We start from the raw sequence: 16,210 nt of genomic DNA, 5'->3' as shown, positions 1-16,210 counted from the left end.
ACTTCCTTCTAAGCCTTAAATGCTCTTTCCTCCCTCTCTGCCTGGCTGACTCATCTTTCAGGGCACCTTTTTGGAGAGGCCTGTGCCCTCTGTTTTGAATAAATCCCCAGTGGATTCTAGCCTGCTGATATGCTTGTCTTAAGAACTCCTTATTTCTGCCCCTCGAACTGAAATGGTCCTCTCTACAAAGTTGGTATGGAACATGAATGCATTCAAAATAGTTTTTATTCTTTCTTAGAAGGGATGAGATTAGAACCACACTGGATAAAATAGTGCTATTAATCACCTGCAGCATGTTTTTACCTCGTAATATACTTGTATCTCTTTATCCTAGGAAGGCGTAGAAGCCCAAATGCTTACAAAGTGAGAATCTGGTGGGGAAAAGCCTGCCAGATTCATTTGTTGGAAGGAAGAGATATGGACAACCAGCTAGTGTGTGAAGGCTTATGTGAGACTGGTCTTGTGAAATCTGTCATTACCCTACACCACAACTAAATTGACCCCAACTGGGAAATGGGCTTTGTACTATTAGATCTCTCAAACTGGAAAAGAAACCAAGCCTATCATTAAACTGAGCCTAAAAAAGCAGGTGTGCTCTTGAATATCAAGGAAGAGAAGGCGGGGCAGGAGGACAAGGGAGAGTTTTCTTTCCCTTCTACTGTATCTGAAGAATTAGGACCTGAAGCTTTTGCAGGAACTAAGACATTTCAAAAAGACACTCTGATGCCTTATCAGTGTTTACTTGTCTGCTAGTTAAAGATGGCGGGGAAGTGAGGCGGGAGAGTAGTTAGATAAACCTCATACCATTGTTTTAGTGACTCTTAAATGAGTAGCAAAAGTTTTAGGAATGCAGGTCAAGAGACTTTACATTTCCTTTAGCAATTTAATGAAGATTGTGTAAAGTGACTATAAAGACAAGCACTAAATTGACTTGTGCATTTATTGAGTGCTGCTGAGAAAGATTTGGGATCTTACTATAATGCTATAATTCATGTAATTTTATCTGGAAATATTAAAGTAATATTTCATATAATGAAATTAGTAGTAGTAATGAAATATTCACAATCATTTGCTCTACTTGAACAGAAGTGACTATGATGATTTATTTCTACTTGAAAGCAGGTGATAGGTGCAATCTGAAAATCATTGATAACTGGTTTATCTGGACATAGGAACACATTCTATTTTAATTTAAGTATAAATTGAAAGACTTATATATCTGCCAGTGTTAAAAATTGCACAATAAATGTAGGTATATCACCCTAAAATCATACTAAGGGAAATCTAAAATTTGTATTTAATAAAACTTTCCAGACTTTGATGATTTATCATAAACTGCTAGTTCCTTTTTAATGTGTAAAATGTACATTTAAATAAAGAAACTAGATTTATAGGAAATCACTTGCAAAAATAAAAGATTTCAAGGGCAAGTTTGATAAATAATTGATAACTTGATTATTAAAATCAACAACTCCTGGAATAAAATGTCATATACCTAGTAAAAATAAGCTCATTCAGGGGATGGGGAAGGAAGGGGTTGTTGGTTTATAAAAATAAATGTGTATATATATATATATTTAAAAAACTGTATATAAATATATAAATATTTAAAAGAGCCCTCAGTTATAACCAATGAAATAACACATGCACTGAAGCCTTTAACCTGAACTACAATTCAGCTTGTAATCATTTGTCATTTTTCAAATCATCCATAGGTATACCATGAAACTGAAAAATAGGTGAGTTTTCAATATATAAAAAACTATTAAAATATAATAATTAACATCATATATGATAGAGTAATTCCAAAGACATTTTTTGTGGTAACTTTGAAATGCAGTGAAGTTAAAATTTTTTTCCTAATAACAACAAATTAATCATTCAATTAAGATCAGGGTTAGCTATTTCATCTACCATTTCAGTTCATTCTATGCTAAATTACACTGTCACGATTTAATCTTCAAGAGTTTAAAGTGAGAGCCAGGAAAAAAGAAAGAGAGAGAGAAAGTAAAAATAAAATTTAAAAAGTGAGAGTCAGGAAAACATCCCTATTCATACAGGATGTTTATTTGCGTATGGCGCAATAAAGACAGCAAATTCAGATAATTATATAAGATGTATTTAGAGAGAAGAAAAATTAAAACACCAGGATCTGCATTTTATTTGGCTTTCAGTAGTTTTATAACATAAAAATATACTAATGCTAAAGGAATAAAGATAGGTAGATTCATGTAATTTTATTTGGAAATCAATTGCAAAAATATTTTCTGGTTTGTTATTTAAAAATTATTTTACAAAAAAAAACACAAATTTTATTATCATATCTTCAATAAAAAGTAACTGAGAACATAATAACATCAACCAGGAAGAGTTTTGCCCTCAGGGAGCACAGAAAAATATAAGCCCTAATTCCTAAATTCCAGTCACTTTATTCTACCCTATGGAAGATGCCTCCCTATCAGGTAACCTCTACATATGATATTATCTTCCTATATTGTGCTTTAAACTGGTAAAAGACAAAATTCATATCTTGAAACATACTCAGTAACCTTTCTAAATGAATTCAAAGAAAATGCAGAAAAAAGTAGTATTCCAATTTGAACATGCAATTTTCCAATATTTGTATAGGTTGGAAAAACTATAAGATATCGAACTAAAAGATCTTTCTGTTTCCCCTTGATATTTCTTCAATGATGAGTAAATGTGCTAGGATTTACATTTTAGGGGAGATTTTATATTAGTGGTGTGCCTATAAAGGTTAAAAGTAACTGCAAGTCCTTCTCAAACTTTTCAAAAAAATGAAGAGGAGGGAACACTCTCTAACACATTCCCTAGGGCCAATATCACTCTACTATCAAAGCCAGATAAAGATTTCACAAGTAAAGAAAATTACAGACCTATAGAATATGGATGCAAAAATCCTTCACAAAATACAAGCAAACTGAATCCAATAGCACATTAGAAGAAGTGTACACCATGACCAAGTGGGTTTTTTAACCCAGATATGTAAGGGTGGTCCAACATAAGAAAATCAATCAATCAAATATGCCACATTAATAGAATTAAAGAAAAAAATCACATGATCAACTTGATTGCTGTAGAAAGGCACTTGGCTAAACCTAGCATGCTTTCTTGACAAAAACATTGAAAAAACTAGGAAAAGAGAACTTCTTTAACATGATAAATATGAAAAGTCACAGATAACGTCAGATTCAATGGTGAAAAACTGAACGCTTTCCCTCTAAGAACAGGAACAAAATAACAATGTTCCCTGTCACCACTGTTAGTCAACACTGTACTGGAAGTTCTGGCCAGAGAAATTAGGCAAGAAAAAGAAATAAAAACTATCCAACTTGGAATGGAAGAAGTGACAGTTCTCCTATTTCCAGATGATACTATCCTATATACAGAAAATCCTAAAAATCCACAATGGAGCTATGAGACCTAATAAATGAATTACATGAAGGGTCAGTGTACAATGATCAATGCACTAAATAAGTAGTGTTTCTATGCACCACTAGTGAAAAATCTGAAGAGGAAATCAAGAAAAAAAATCCATTTATAATAACAACTAAAAACATCAAATATCTAGGAACAAATCTAGCCAAGGATGTAAAAGATTTGTACACAGATAACTACACAATCAAAATTCCAAGAGCCTTATTTGCAGAAATGAAAAAGCCAATCATCAGATTTATAGGGAAGGGTAAGGGGCCCTGAATAGCAAAAGCCATTTTGAAAAAGAACAGATTGGGAGGACTGCTGCACACCTCCCAATCGTAAAACTTATCACATCCCTGTACAAGAATCAACTCTGAACAGATCAATGGATCAAAGACTTAAACATAAAAGCCAAGACCATAAAACTCCTAGAAGGTAACATAGGCAAACATCTACAAAATCTTGTAGTTGGTGGACGGTCTCTTAAAACCAAACACCCACAGCACGAGCAACTAAAGAAAAAATAAATAAATGGAACTCCCTCAAAATTAAAAACTTCTTCACTTCAAAGGATTTCATGAAGAGGGTAAAAAGGTAGGCTACTGAATGAGAGAAAATAGTTAAAAATCACACATCTGACAAGAGTCTAATATCTATAATATATAAAGAGATCCCACAATTCAACAATAAAAAGACAAATGACCTGATTAAAAAGTGGGCAAAACCCCTCTCAGGTAAAGGTGGATTAGACATCACCATCCAAGAATCCTCGGGAATGGGGAATAAACTATGGACTAAAGTAGACTTACTGGTATTCTACTATAGACTTGTGATTTCAGCAATGGAAGAAATTATATCATTGATGTGGAGCCAGTGACCATTGGAAGTTCTGAGGGCAGGGACAGGGAAAAACAGGTGTAATATGGGGGTAATTTTGGGACTTGGGCATTGTCCTAAACAACATTGCAACAACAGATGTAGGCCATTATATATCTCGCCATAACCTACAAACCTACAGAACTGATCCATGCTTGGTGGCAAGGCTCCAAAATGTGTTCCTCAATTACAATGAATGTACTTTACTAATGAAGGATGTTGTTAATGTGGGAAAATGTGGGAGATGTGAGGAGCAAGGCTTATGGAAATCTCCTATATTTTTTATATGACATTTGTGCAATGTAAGTATCTTTAAAAAAATAAGAAGTACAAAAATAAAAATAAGTATAAAAGTGGACGAAAGACTTGAATAAGAATTTTTCTAAAGAAATATAAATGGCAAAAAAAAAAACATGAAAAAATGTTCAGCATCACTGACTATTAGGAAAATGCAACTCAAACTACATGAGATGGGAAGCAGACTTGGCCCAGTGGTTAGGGCATCCGTCTACCACATGGGAGGTCCACGGTTCAAACCCCAGGCCTCCTTGACCCATGTGGAGTTGGCCCACGTGCAGTGCTGATGCGCGCAAGGAGTGCTGTGCCACGCAGGGGTGTCCCCCACGTAGGGGAGCCCCACGCGCAAGGAGCGTGCCCCGTAAAGAGAGCTGCCCAGCACGAAAGAAAGTGCAGCCTGCCCAGGAATGGTGCTGCACACACAGAGAGCTGACACAAGATGACGCAACAAAAAGAAACACAGATTCCCATGCCTCTGACAACAACAGAGGCAGACAAAGAAGACACAGCAAATAGACACGGAGAACAGACAACCAGGGTGAGGGGAGAAATAAATAAATAAATAAATCTTTTTAGAAAAAACTACGTGAGATATCATTTCACACCCCTGGAATGACCACTATTAACAAAACAGTCTACTACAAAGTGTTGGAGAGGATGTGGAGAGGTAGGAATGCTTATTCACTGCTAATGGGAATGTAGAGTGGTAGAGACACTGTGGAATTCTGTTGGGTAGTTCCTAAGGAAATTGAATATAGATCAACCATGTGGCCAAGCAATAATGCTACTGGGTATACACCCAGAAAAACTGAGAGTAGTGACACAAACAAACATCTGCATACTGATGTTCATAGTGGCATTATTCACAACAGCCAAAAGATGGAAACAACCCAGGTGTCCATCAACTGACAAATGGATAAACAAATTGTGGTGTATACACACAATGGAATATTATGCAGCTGTAAGGAGAAATGAAGTCGTGAAGCATATGAGAACATGGATGAACCTGGAGAGCATTATGTTGAGTGCCAGACATAAGCCAGACAAAAGAGGACAAATATTGTTTGACTTTGCTACTCTGTACTAAATATAAACAAACTCATGGCATTAACAGCTAATATAAGTCTCCAGAGAAAATAATATGGTCAGAGAGCAAAAAGCTAAGGTTTAATTTGTGCAGAATTGGAAAAAAAATGTTTGTTAATGTTTGGAAATGAATAGAAATGGTGAAAGCATATCATAGGATTTGTAATTAGTAGTTCTAATGCATGGGTATGGTAGTGTTTGTTTGTTTGTTTGTGTAATGAAAGTGCTCTAATATTGACTGAAGTGATGAATGCACAATTTGGTGATTGTACCAAATGCCACCAATTGTACACTTTAGATAAATTGTATGGTTTATGAACAACAACAATAACAACAAAATAATGCAGTATGTTGCAGGAAAGATACAACAAATGTAAGATATGGACTATAGTTTGTAGTGGTACTTTGATGATGCTCTTTCATAATTTGTTATAATGTTTCACAACAATACAAAGTATTTGTGGTGGGTTTATGTATGGGAGCTCTGTATGATACTATGTATATTTGTTTTGCAAGTTTACAGCTTTTACTGTACAATTACTTATTGTTTTTGTATGTTCATCCATGAATGATATACTTCAATAAATTGTTGATAAGATAGAAAAATATCACAAAGCCACATTAACCAAAACAGCATGGTACTGGCACAAAGAAAGACCAAAAAATGGAATCAAATTGATAGTTCAGAAATCAGCTCTCACATATATGTCAACTGATTTTTGACAAGGTTGCCAAATCCACTCAATTGGGAAAAAACAGTCTCTTCAACAAATGGTGCTGGGAAAACTGGATATTTTTATGAAAAGGAATGAGGGTGCATCTTGAACTCACACAACATACATAAATTAAAATGGGTCAAAGACCTAAGTATGAGAACCAGAACTATAAAACTTCTGGAGGAAAACATAGGGAAGCATCTGCAGGACTTTTTGTTACACAACTCTTTCTTAAACTTTACACCCAAAGCACAAGTAACAAAAGAAATATAAATGGGATTTCATCAAAATAAAAAACTTTTGTCCATCAAATGATACTGTCATGAAAATAAAAAGACAACCACTAAATGTGAGAAAATATTTGGAAACTACATATCTGATAAGGGTTTCATATCCAGAATATATAAAGAAATCTTGTAACTCAAAAATAACAATAAATGACAAACAACCCAGTTTTAAAAATAAGCAAATGACTTAAATAGATATTTCTCTAAGAAGATATACAAATGGCCTAATAGCACATGAGAAGATATTTAACATCCTTCATCATTAGGGAAATGAAACCAAAATCACAATGAACCATTTCATACCCACAAGAATGGGTACTTTTTTAAAAAATGGAAAATTATAAGTGTTAGAGAATATGTATAGAAATAGAAACATTCATTCATTGTTTGTGGGAATGCAAAATGGTGTTGACACTGTGGAAGACAGTTGGCATTTCCTCAGAAAGTTAAGGATAGAATTAGCACATGACCCAGCATTGCCACTTCTACGTATATGTCTAAAAGAATCAAAAGCAGGGACTTGAAAAGATATTTTCATACTAATGTTCATAGCAGCATTATTCACAATTGCCAAAAATGGAAGCAATCCAAGTGTCCATCAACCAAGGAATGGATAAACAAAATATGTTACATAGAGTGGTACCTCAGTACATGTTGTTAATTGGTTCTGGAAAGCATGATGAGTACCAAAAATGACAGGTACCAAACAAATTTTTCCCAAAAGGAATAATGCCTTCCCAAGCCAAAGACTGCACATTTTTAAGACAATATATAAAAAAATGAGGTTGGGGAAGCGGATGTGGCTCAAGTGATAAGGCCTCTGCCTACCACATGGGAGGACCTGGGTTCAATCCTGGGGCCTCCTGGTGAAAAAAAATAGAAAGCGTGCCTGCTTGGCCAGCCAGTGCCTGTGTGGCAAACCAAGTGACCAGGTAGGTGCCCGTGTGACGAGCCGAGTGCCCATGTGGTGAGCTGAGTGCCCACGTGAGTGCCCGTGTGGCAAGTCAAGTGGCCACACGGTGAGCCCAGTGCCCACACAAGCACCCATGTCATGAGCCAATGCCTGCATGGTGAGCCAGTGTCCGCACAGTGAGCCTAGTGCCCTTGCAGCAAGCTGAGTGCCTGCACAGTGAGCAAGTGCCCACGCAAGTGAGTCACGCGGCAAGATGATGACGCAACAAAAGGTAGACAAAGGAGACAGTCAAGGTGAAGTGCACCAGAGACCAGGAACTGAGGCGGTGCAATTGACAGGGAACCTCTCTCCACATCAGAGGTCCCCAGGATTGAATCCTGGTGACTCCTAGAGAAGAAAGACAAAAAGAGAAAGAGATACAGAAGATCACACAGTGAATGGATGCAGACAGCAAAAACAGCAGGGTGGGGGAGAGGGAAAGGAAAGAAAAAAAATAATGTAAGCCAATTTTTAAAAAATGGAGTTATACGTCATTATTTTACATGAGAAATAAACCTAAAATTAATAAATACCTAGAACAAATAAAATGAAAACCTCACTTTACCTGTACTGAGAAGTGTCCATGGCCTAATGGGCTGGTGGGAGGAGAGTGGTGAGGGGAGAGGTACATGGAGTGTTGCTTGGAAGGAGAGTCTCCCTCCAACAGAACATCGGGCACTTGCACTTCAGCTGTTCTTTCTCTTTTCTGCCTTTTTTTCACTTGCACCGCAGGCTCTGACACACTGTCACTTTCACTAAAAACTTATCCAATGAGGATTGCTTCTGTCTTCTTTTCAGAATTCCTAAAAAGTGTGAAATTGTTTGGTCATTCAATAAATTCACATTTCTGCTTATCACAGCTTTGTCCAAATGGTACTTCTCCCCAAAGTTTTGAACTTCTGCCCATTTTGCACACATTTTTTTATCCTGGAACCGGTGATATCCTCCCTTATCTCCTCCTCACCTGAAGAAATCTCTTCAGCCACCTCCTGTTGCTGCTCCTTCTGTAGTTCCTGCAGCTCCTCAGTGCTGAGCTCTTCACAATGTTCTTCCACTAACTCCTCAACATCAGCAGCATCGACCTCCAGACCCATGGATGGGCCCAAAGATACAATATCCTGCACAGCTGTGCCCTCTCTACCTGCAGGCTTAGGGTCAGCCTCAAACCCTTTCAAGTCTCTCTGAGTCACAGTTTCTGACCACAGATTCTGACCTGGTAATGCCTTCTCCTTTTTTATGATGTATGTTCTACTTGGCATTTTTTTCCAAAAAACTCCTATCTCAAAACTGTTAAAAAACCTGTGGAAAATAAAACCCTCAGCCTCTACGTTGTCTTGAAATTCACTGACAAATTCATCAGCAGCCTTTTATTAGCCCTCTCTGCCTCACCATGCCTTACGACACTATGGATGCCAGTTCTCTTTTTAAAATGATCAAACCAGTCATGGCTGGCCTTAAAAACTTCAATGCTCTCATCACTCGTTGCAGTTTGTTTTTAAAGAGATCAGCATGCAACACTTTCACTTTTTTCACCCATCATGGCTTCTGATACACTGTCACCCCATACACAGTCACCCACTAACTGCTAATCAATAAGTTTTTCAACTTCCTCGAGTGTTTAAGAATGCTGCTTTGTTACTGCTTTAACTCCTTTCACAGCATCAGCCTTTTTTAATCTGTTCTTTATTCTTAATGGATGGTGGAAACTGTTGTTCTAGGCATATCATATACCCCAGCAAGATCAATAATGTGATACCATTCTCATATTTAACGATTATTCTTTTTTTTTTGCTCAATGGTGGTGTGGAGTAATTTCTTTTCTGTTCAGTGTTATCACTGCTCATTTTCTTAGGACCCATGATGAGAAAAAAAAATGCAAAAATACACAAAATGACACAGAAGCTATGATAAGACTGCAGTGAGATGTGCTCCGGTCAAGAGCTACTGCATGACTAATGCCTGACCCTTTGTTTGAGCTGGAAAAGATAGCGAGTCACGAGGCAACCAACACCAACAAGTTCTGGCTTGCTCATCAAGTACCAAATGATGAGTACCAGGACAAAATTTTTGCATCAAAATGTGTCAAGTACCAAATTTGACAAGTTTCAAAAAATGGAATATTATTCAGCCATAAAAAGGAATATAGTTTTGATACATGTGACAACATGGATGAACCTTGAAGACATTAAAGTTGAGTGAAATAAGCCAGACACAAAAAGACAAATATTGTAGGATTTCACTGATATGAAATAGTTAAAAATAAGTAAAGTCAGAAAGTCAGAAACTTGTATGTAGTTTACCAGTGTATCATGTTGCAAGGTAAAAGAGGGCATGAGTATTACAGAAGCCGTGAAGCTCTTGGGTCCAGGAATGGCAAGGCCAGCAAGAAGATCAACATTGCTGACTGTGGGCGAGTCTAATAAACTTGATTTGTCTTTGTCTTAACCACCAGCCCATTCCTTCTGCAGCTCAGGAGAGCATCTGGCCACCCCTGCTCTGCTCTCAATATCCTATAATCTTTGTGCTCTTGCTGCAGTTCTTTAGGTTCCACATCATCCTCCCCTCCCAAGGGTAGCTGGATTGCAAAGTTAAATTTATGATTAGGAAATAAAAAATTTAATCACCAAAAAAAATAAAATAAAATAAAAATAAAAAGTCCTTACTTCTTTAAATGTATGGCTCCCTGGAGGCCTCAGGCACTGCTTTTCCCTTCTGAGAAAGCATGTCCTTTCCCAGAATGTTAATATTCTCAAAACTATCTTTTGAATATTGTGTCACAAAGAGCAAGAAAAGGCTCACATTCCTTATCCTAATTCCAAAATCCAACACTCTGAAAGCAAAGTTTCCTCTTCACGCATAAGGCTGTGAAAACTGGCCAAACTTGGTGGCAAAATCTGACTTCAAACTTTTGAAGCTCTTCACAACCTTTACTCATCTCATTTATATGAATATTCATATGTACCATTAAAGAATTAACGTGTTTGATTATAAGATGTTGTTTCCAACCCCAAAGGAGGAGGTGGGTTACATAATATATAGTATGCATACTGGACCTTTCTAAAATCTAAAAAGTCCTGAACATACATGCCTTCCTGAACACTTCTGGAATCCTAAATCCATCTGGCCTCAAGAGGTTCAGATAGAGAATTTTATATCTTAAATATTCTTAATAAGGAATGGCATTCAGAGGAAAAAGATTTCTTAACTAGAATAGTCAAAGAATTATCTTCCAGGAAGAATGCAAGGGATGGCAGTTGGCCTTGGAAATGAAGAGACTTTAGTGCAGGGATTCTTAACAAGGGGTCTGTGAGCTCAAATTAAAATTCAAAGAAACTTTATTCTTGTGGGGACATGTTGGTGCACGTGTGATATATTTATTAGATAATACACAGTATAGTGTGGTCTTAATAAGGGGTCAGTAGTTTTCACCTGCCTGGCAAAGGGGTCCGTGGAACCAAAAAAGTTAAGAACCTCTGCTTTAGTGAAATAAATCAGGCAGACTCAACAAATAATGTGGGATAAATGCTAGGACTCAGTGTTGGGAAGCCCAGGTACCCTGAAATACAGGGTCTTTTGTTTTTTTTTCCCTACTATCTCATTATTTTTTTTTTAATGTTACATTCAAAAAATATGAGGTTCCCATATACTTCCCCCCTGCTCACCTCACCCCTCCCACATCGACAACCTCTTTCATTATTGTGGCACATTCATTGCATTTGGTGAATACATTTTGGAGCACTGCTGCACCACATGGATAATAGTTTACACTGTAGTTTACACTCTCCCCCAGTCCATTCAGTGGGTTATGGCAGGATATATAATGTCCAGCATCTGTCCCTGCAATATCATTTAGGACAACTCCAAGTCCAGAAAAAAAAGGCCGGTTAGCTCAGTTGGTTAGGGCGTGGCGCTAACAACGCCAAGGCTGCGGGTGTGATCCCTGTACGGGCCATGTGGCGGGAAAATAGCCATGTTTTCGTGGGGGCATTTTCGGGACTTACAGGGTCTATTTTAACACAGATGGGGCAGAAGTAGCCATGGGGCAATGGCCTCTAGTTTAATAGACAAGGCTATGAAACATAGGACTTTCAAACCGATGGTAGCTCCCTGGAGGCACTTGTAATTTATATCAATGCACTATACTTGCTCCCACCACAAGAATAAATCAGAATACTGTACTATAAGTAGCAGGGACAGAAACTATTCTGAAATCTACCCTGGTCCTCCCCACAGGAGAACACAATGGAAATCAGTCTCAGTACAAACCAGTAAACTGCCACTGCGATAGAGTGATTGACTTTTGTCTCTAATCTACCTGGAATCCAGAAATAATCAAAACATCATCAAGTGTAAAAACACTTGCCTGTAATAATATCTGGTATATGGCAAGGGCCAATTCTGCAATTCTTAATGATTTTTCTATAATGAAACTGAATTGTACCATGACCACAGTTGCAATATGGTATAACACGGCATTGTTGGTAAGATTCAACTACCTTATGAAAATAAACCATATGATAACACTGATGCTAATGATCAAATATATTGGGAGATTGAGTTAACACCTTCTCACATTGTAATACAGATAGAAAATGACTGGCTGGAGGCAGAATTGGATTTAACTATCAGCTAAGTTCTTTGCTAAGTCATCTGCCTAAGTTTATCATAAGATACAAATAGCAATAGATCAAAGGAGGAAATGAGTAATAAAATTAGCACAAAAATATGAAAATGCATGTAATAGCCTTAGAGGATGAATTAGTTGTTTCTTTAAATCTATCCTTGCCTCCCACTGGCTCATTATGCTAAGCATATTCATTGCTGTTTTTGTTATATAATTGCTATACTAAAGGTAGATATTCAGACAGATATAATCATTTTACTGTAAAAGAGCCTAGGTGAAGGCCCATGGGGTAATTACATGAGCCTGCGCTGCTCAAATCCTGCACATTTGCAAGGTCTTCAGTACTGGTCCTTTCACAAGGCTCAAGGGAGATAACCTCTTCAGCCTTGGAGTACCATGCCTGATAAGAGTGACATTGCATGTCTGGAGCTTTGGGCTATACTGTATCATTTGACCTCAGGTGGAAGAAGATGGCTGGATACTGAGTAGCTAAGGTCAGTAATGCCGATGCTCCATGCCTAGATAACTGATCCCCAATAAAAAGCCTGGACACCAAGGCTCAAATGAGCTCCTTGGTTGGCAACATACATGTTGTCACATACTATTGTTGGGACATTTAAGTGCTTGTCCTGTTACTTGAGTGGGAGAGGACAACTGGAAGATTGTACCTGGTTTCTTCTGGACTCTACCCTATGTAGCTTTTCCCTGTGCTGATTTTAATCTGTACCCTTTCACTGTAATAAACTATAACCATAAGTATAACAGCTTTTCTGAGTTATGTGAGTCCTTCTAGTGAATCACAAACCTGAGAGTGGACTGGAAGTCCCCCAATATAGTTTGTATATGTGTACATGTATATGAATATGTATGTGTATATGCATATGTATATGTATATAAAGAGAGACAGACAAGATGGAGAAAGTCAGGGGCAAAATTATCACAATTGGTGAATCTAGGTGAAGGTATGTTCATTGTACTAATCTTTTGACTCTTCTTTAGACTTGAATATTTTCAAAATTTCAGAACAGACTAAGTAAGCAATTATCTTCTGACTTTTTATATCTAGAAGAACAATTACCTAATTTACATCTATTTAACATGATTTGAAACATTCAAAACAAAACATTGGCTATGGTTTAAACATCTCTCTTGAGATATAAATGATAAGTATTAACACTCTTACTTAAACGTACAATTTGACAAGTTTTGGTATACCTTTATACAGTGAAGCCAACACTACCATCAAGATAACGAACCATCATCCACTGAAGTTTTCACAGGCCCCGCATTGTTGTGTCTATCAATTGTTCTTCTCTTTTTATTGCTGAATGGTATTCTTTTGTATGTATATGCCAAAATTTCTTTATTCATTCATCAATTGATGGAAATCTGAGATATTTCAGTTTGGAGCTATTGCACATAAGATTGCCATGAACATTTATGCACATACCTATGTATGAAAATGTGATTTCATTGCTCTTGGACAACTAACTAGGAGAGGAATGGCTGGGTCATATGAAGGAAAGGGTTTAACTAAAAAAACTGTCAAACTGTTTTCAAAAGTGGCTGTACCATCTTACATCAGCAGTGTGTAAGAGTTCAATTTGTTTCACATATTTATTAATTCTTGTCTAATCAGTCTTTCAATTTTAGACATGTAATTTTAGATATCAGAAGAATTAAAAATAATAAAAATATCTACCAAATTTCAGGAAGAATAGAGAAAATAGAAATATAATTATTTTGCATGGAGAGTCAATAGATAATACTAAAACAGAGAAATCTGTGTATTGTATAGTTATAAAGTTAATTACTGGGAGAAAAAAGACCAAACTAAGCCCTCCAAATTATCTGATTTTTTTTTTTAGTATTTAACAAATCCATTTTATTGACATAGTTATAAAACATACAATTCATTTAAAGGGTACAATCAAATAATTGGATATTCATCATTTTAATCATTATTAAAACATTTTCATTTTTCAATAATAATAAAAAACAGACAGAAAACAAAAATATTCATCACCTCTCAGTCTCTCTATGCTTCCGCTGCTATACATAGCTGTTATTTCTGGCTATTCTTGCACATTTATTTATTTATTTATCAATCAGTTTTATTGAGATATATTCACATATCATATGATCTTTCCAAAATGAAATATCAATCGCTTTTAGTATAATCACAATGTTGTGCAGTCATCACCACAAAAAATTTTAGAATAAGTTCATTACTTCAAAAAGAAAAACTTCATGCCCCTTAGCAGTTACCTCTCAATCCCTCTATCCTTCCCCAGACCTATATAACCACTAATCTAATTTCATCCTTATAAATTGATTCATATTTATATTTTGTATAAATGGAATCATACAATACGTCTTACTTTGTGTCTGGTTTATTTCACTTAGCATAATGCTGTGTTGTTTTTTTTTTCACCTGATATTAACATCTTGAACATTAATATACATTTGTTCAGTTTCAAAGAAAAACAGTCTTACATATACATTATCCATATTCATATTTCACATGTGGTTTGACTACACTCCCATGCTACATTTTTTACTTTTCTTTTAGCAATATATGTGACCCTGATATGTTTTTAATATTAATTATTTAGAGTTTTTGTTTAGGCAGTTGAATAAATGAGGCAATATGAGAAAAAAACTGCTTTATACTGCAAAATAAATATAAGCCAAAACTGAAAACTTCCAGCATCAGCAGCATGTAAATGTTCAGCATCCTTTATGCTGATTAAAAAACACAAATAACTCTGCTACTCTCCTATTAGCTTATGCAGTAAGACACTGCTTCCCAAACATTCACATGCAAACAAATCATCAGGTCTAAAATTTTGCTTCTAAAAACATCGTCCCTAATAGTACCATCAGCCTTAGTAGAAATGTGGAAATGTAGAGTTTCAGGTCCCAATCCAGATCGACTGAATCCCACTGTGTGTTTTTACAAGATTCCCAAGTAATTTCCAAAAGTTTGAGAAGCACCATTCCAAGACACTGTTCTTCACATGTGGTCTTCTGACCACCTACAAGAGAAACACTTATGGTACTTCCTAAAAATATTGTTTTCAGGACACTACTGAGTCTCTGCAAGTAGAAACATAGAATATACATTTTCAACAAGGTAATAATTATGTACACCTAGTCTTAAAATAACTACTATACACTGTCCATTTATAATGACCACTCAAATTTTCAATAATTTTGCGCTCTTACAAAAACATATTTATTTGGTGAGCTTTGTGTAAGTATTAGGAAGAAAAAGTACCCCCTCAATTAAAGGTGGAGTGGGGATCACCATCCCAGTATCCTCAGGATTGGGGAAAGATCTATGAACTAAAGTAGACTAAGTAGACTATTCTGTTATAGATTTATTGTGATTCTGGCAATGGAAGAAATATCACTGATGTGCAGGTAGTGGCCACAGGAGGTTCTGAGGGGAAAGGGAGGGAAAAACAGGTGTAATACAGGGGTATTTTCTGGACTTGGAAATCGCCCTGAATGACATTGCAACGACAGATATAAGCCATTATATATCTTGCCGTAACCTACAGAATTGAGTGGGCGAGAATGTAAACCACAATGGAAACTGTAATCCATGCTTAGTGGCAATGCTCCAAAAAGTGTTTATCAATTGCAACGAATGTACCACACTAATAAAAAGATGTTGCTAACATGGGAAAATGTTGCAAGTGTGGGGAGCGGGGCATAATGGGATCCCCTATATATTTTTTGTAACATTTATGTAATCTAACTATCTTTTAAAAAAACAAAGAAAATGAAAAAACAAAAACAAAAAAAAAGAAAAAGGATTATCCAGATCTATTACACTACAACAGACAATATGCCTTGATCAAATTGTGTATTATATTTGAAAAGGGATGTTTTTAACTTCTTTTAAATACCCCTATCTATATTT

The sequence above is a fragment of the Dasypus novemcinctus genome, chromosome 1 (genome assembly GCF_030445035.2).
Source record: "Dasypus novemcinctus isolate mDasNov1 chromosome 1, mDasNov1.1.hap2, whole genome shotgun sequence".
NCBI lineage: Eukaryota > Metazoa > Chordata > Mammalia > Cingulata > Dasypodidae > Dasypus > Dasypus novemcinctus.
Note: the sequence above shows the minus strand (reverse complement) of the source record.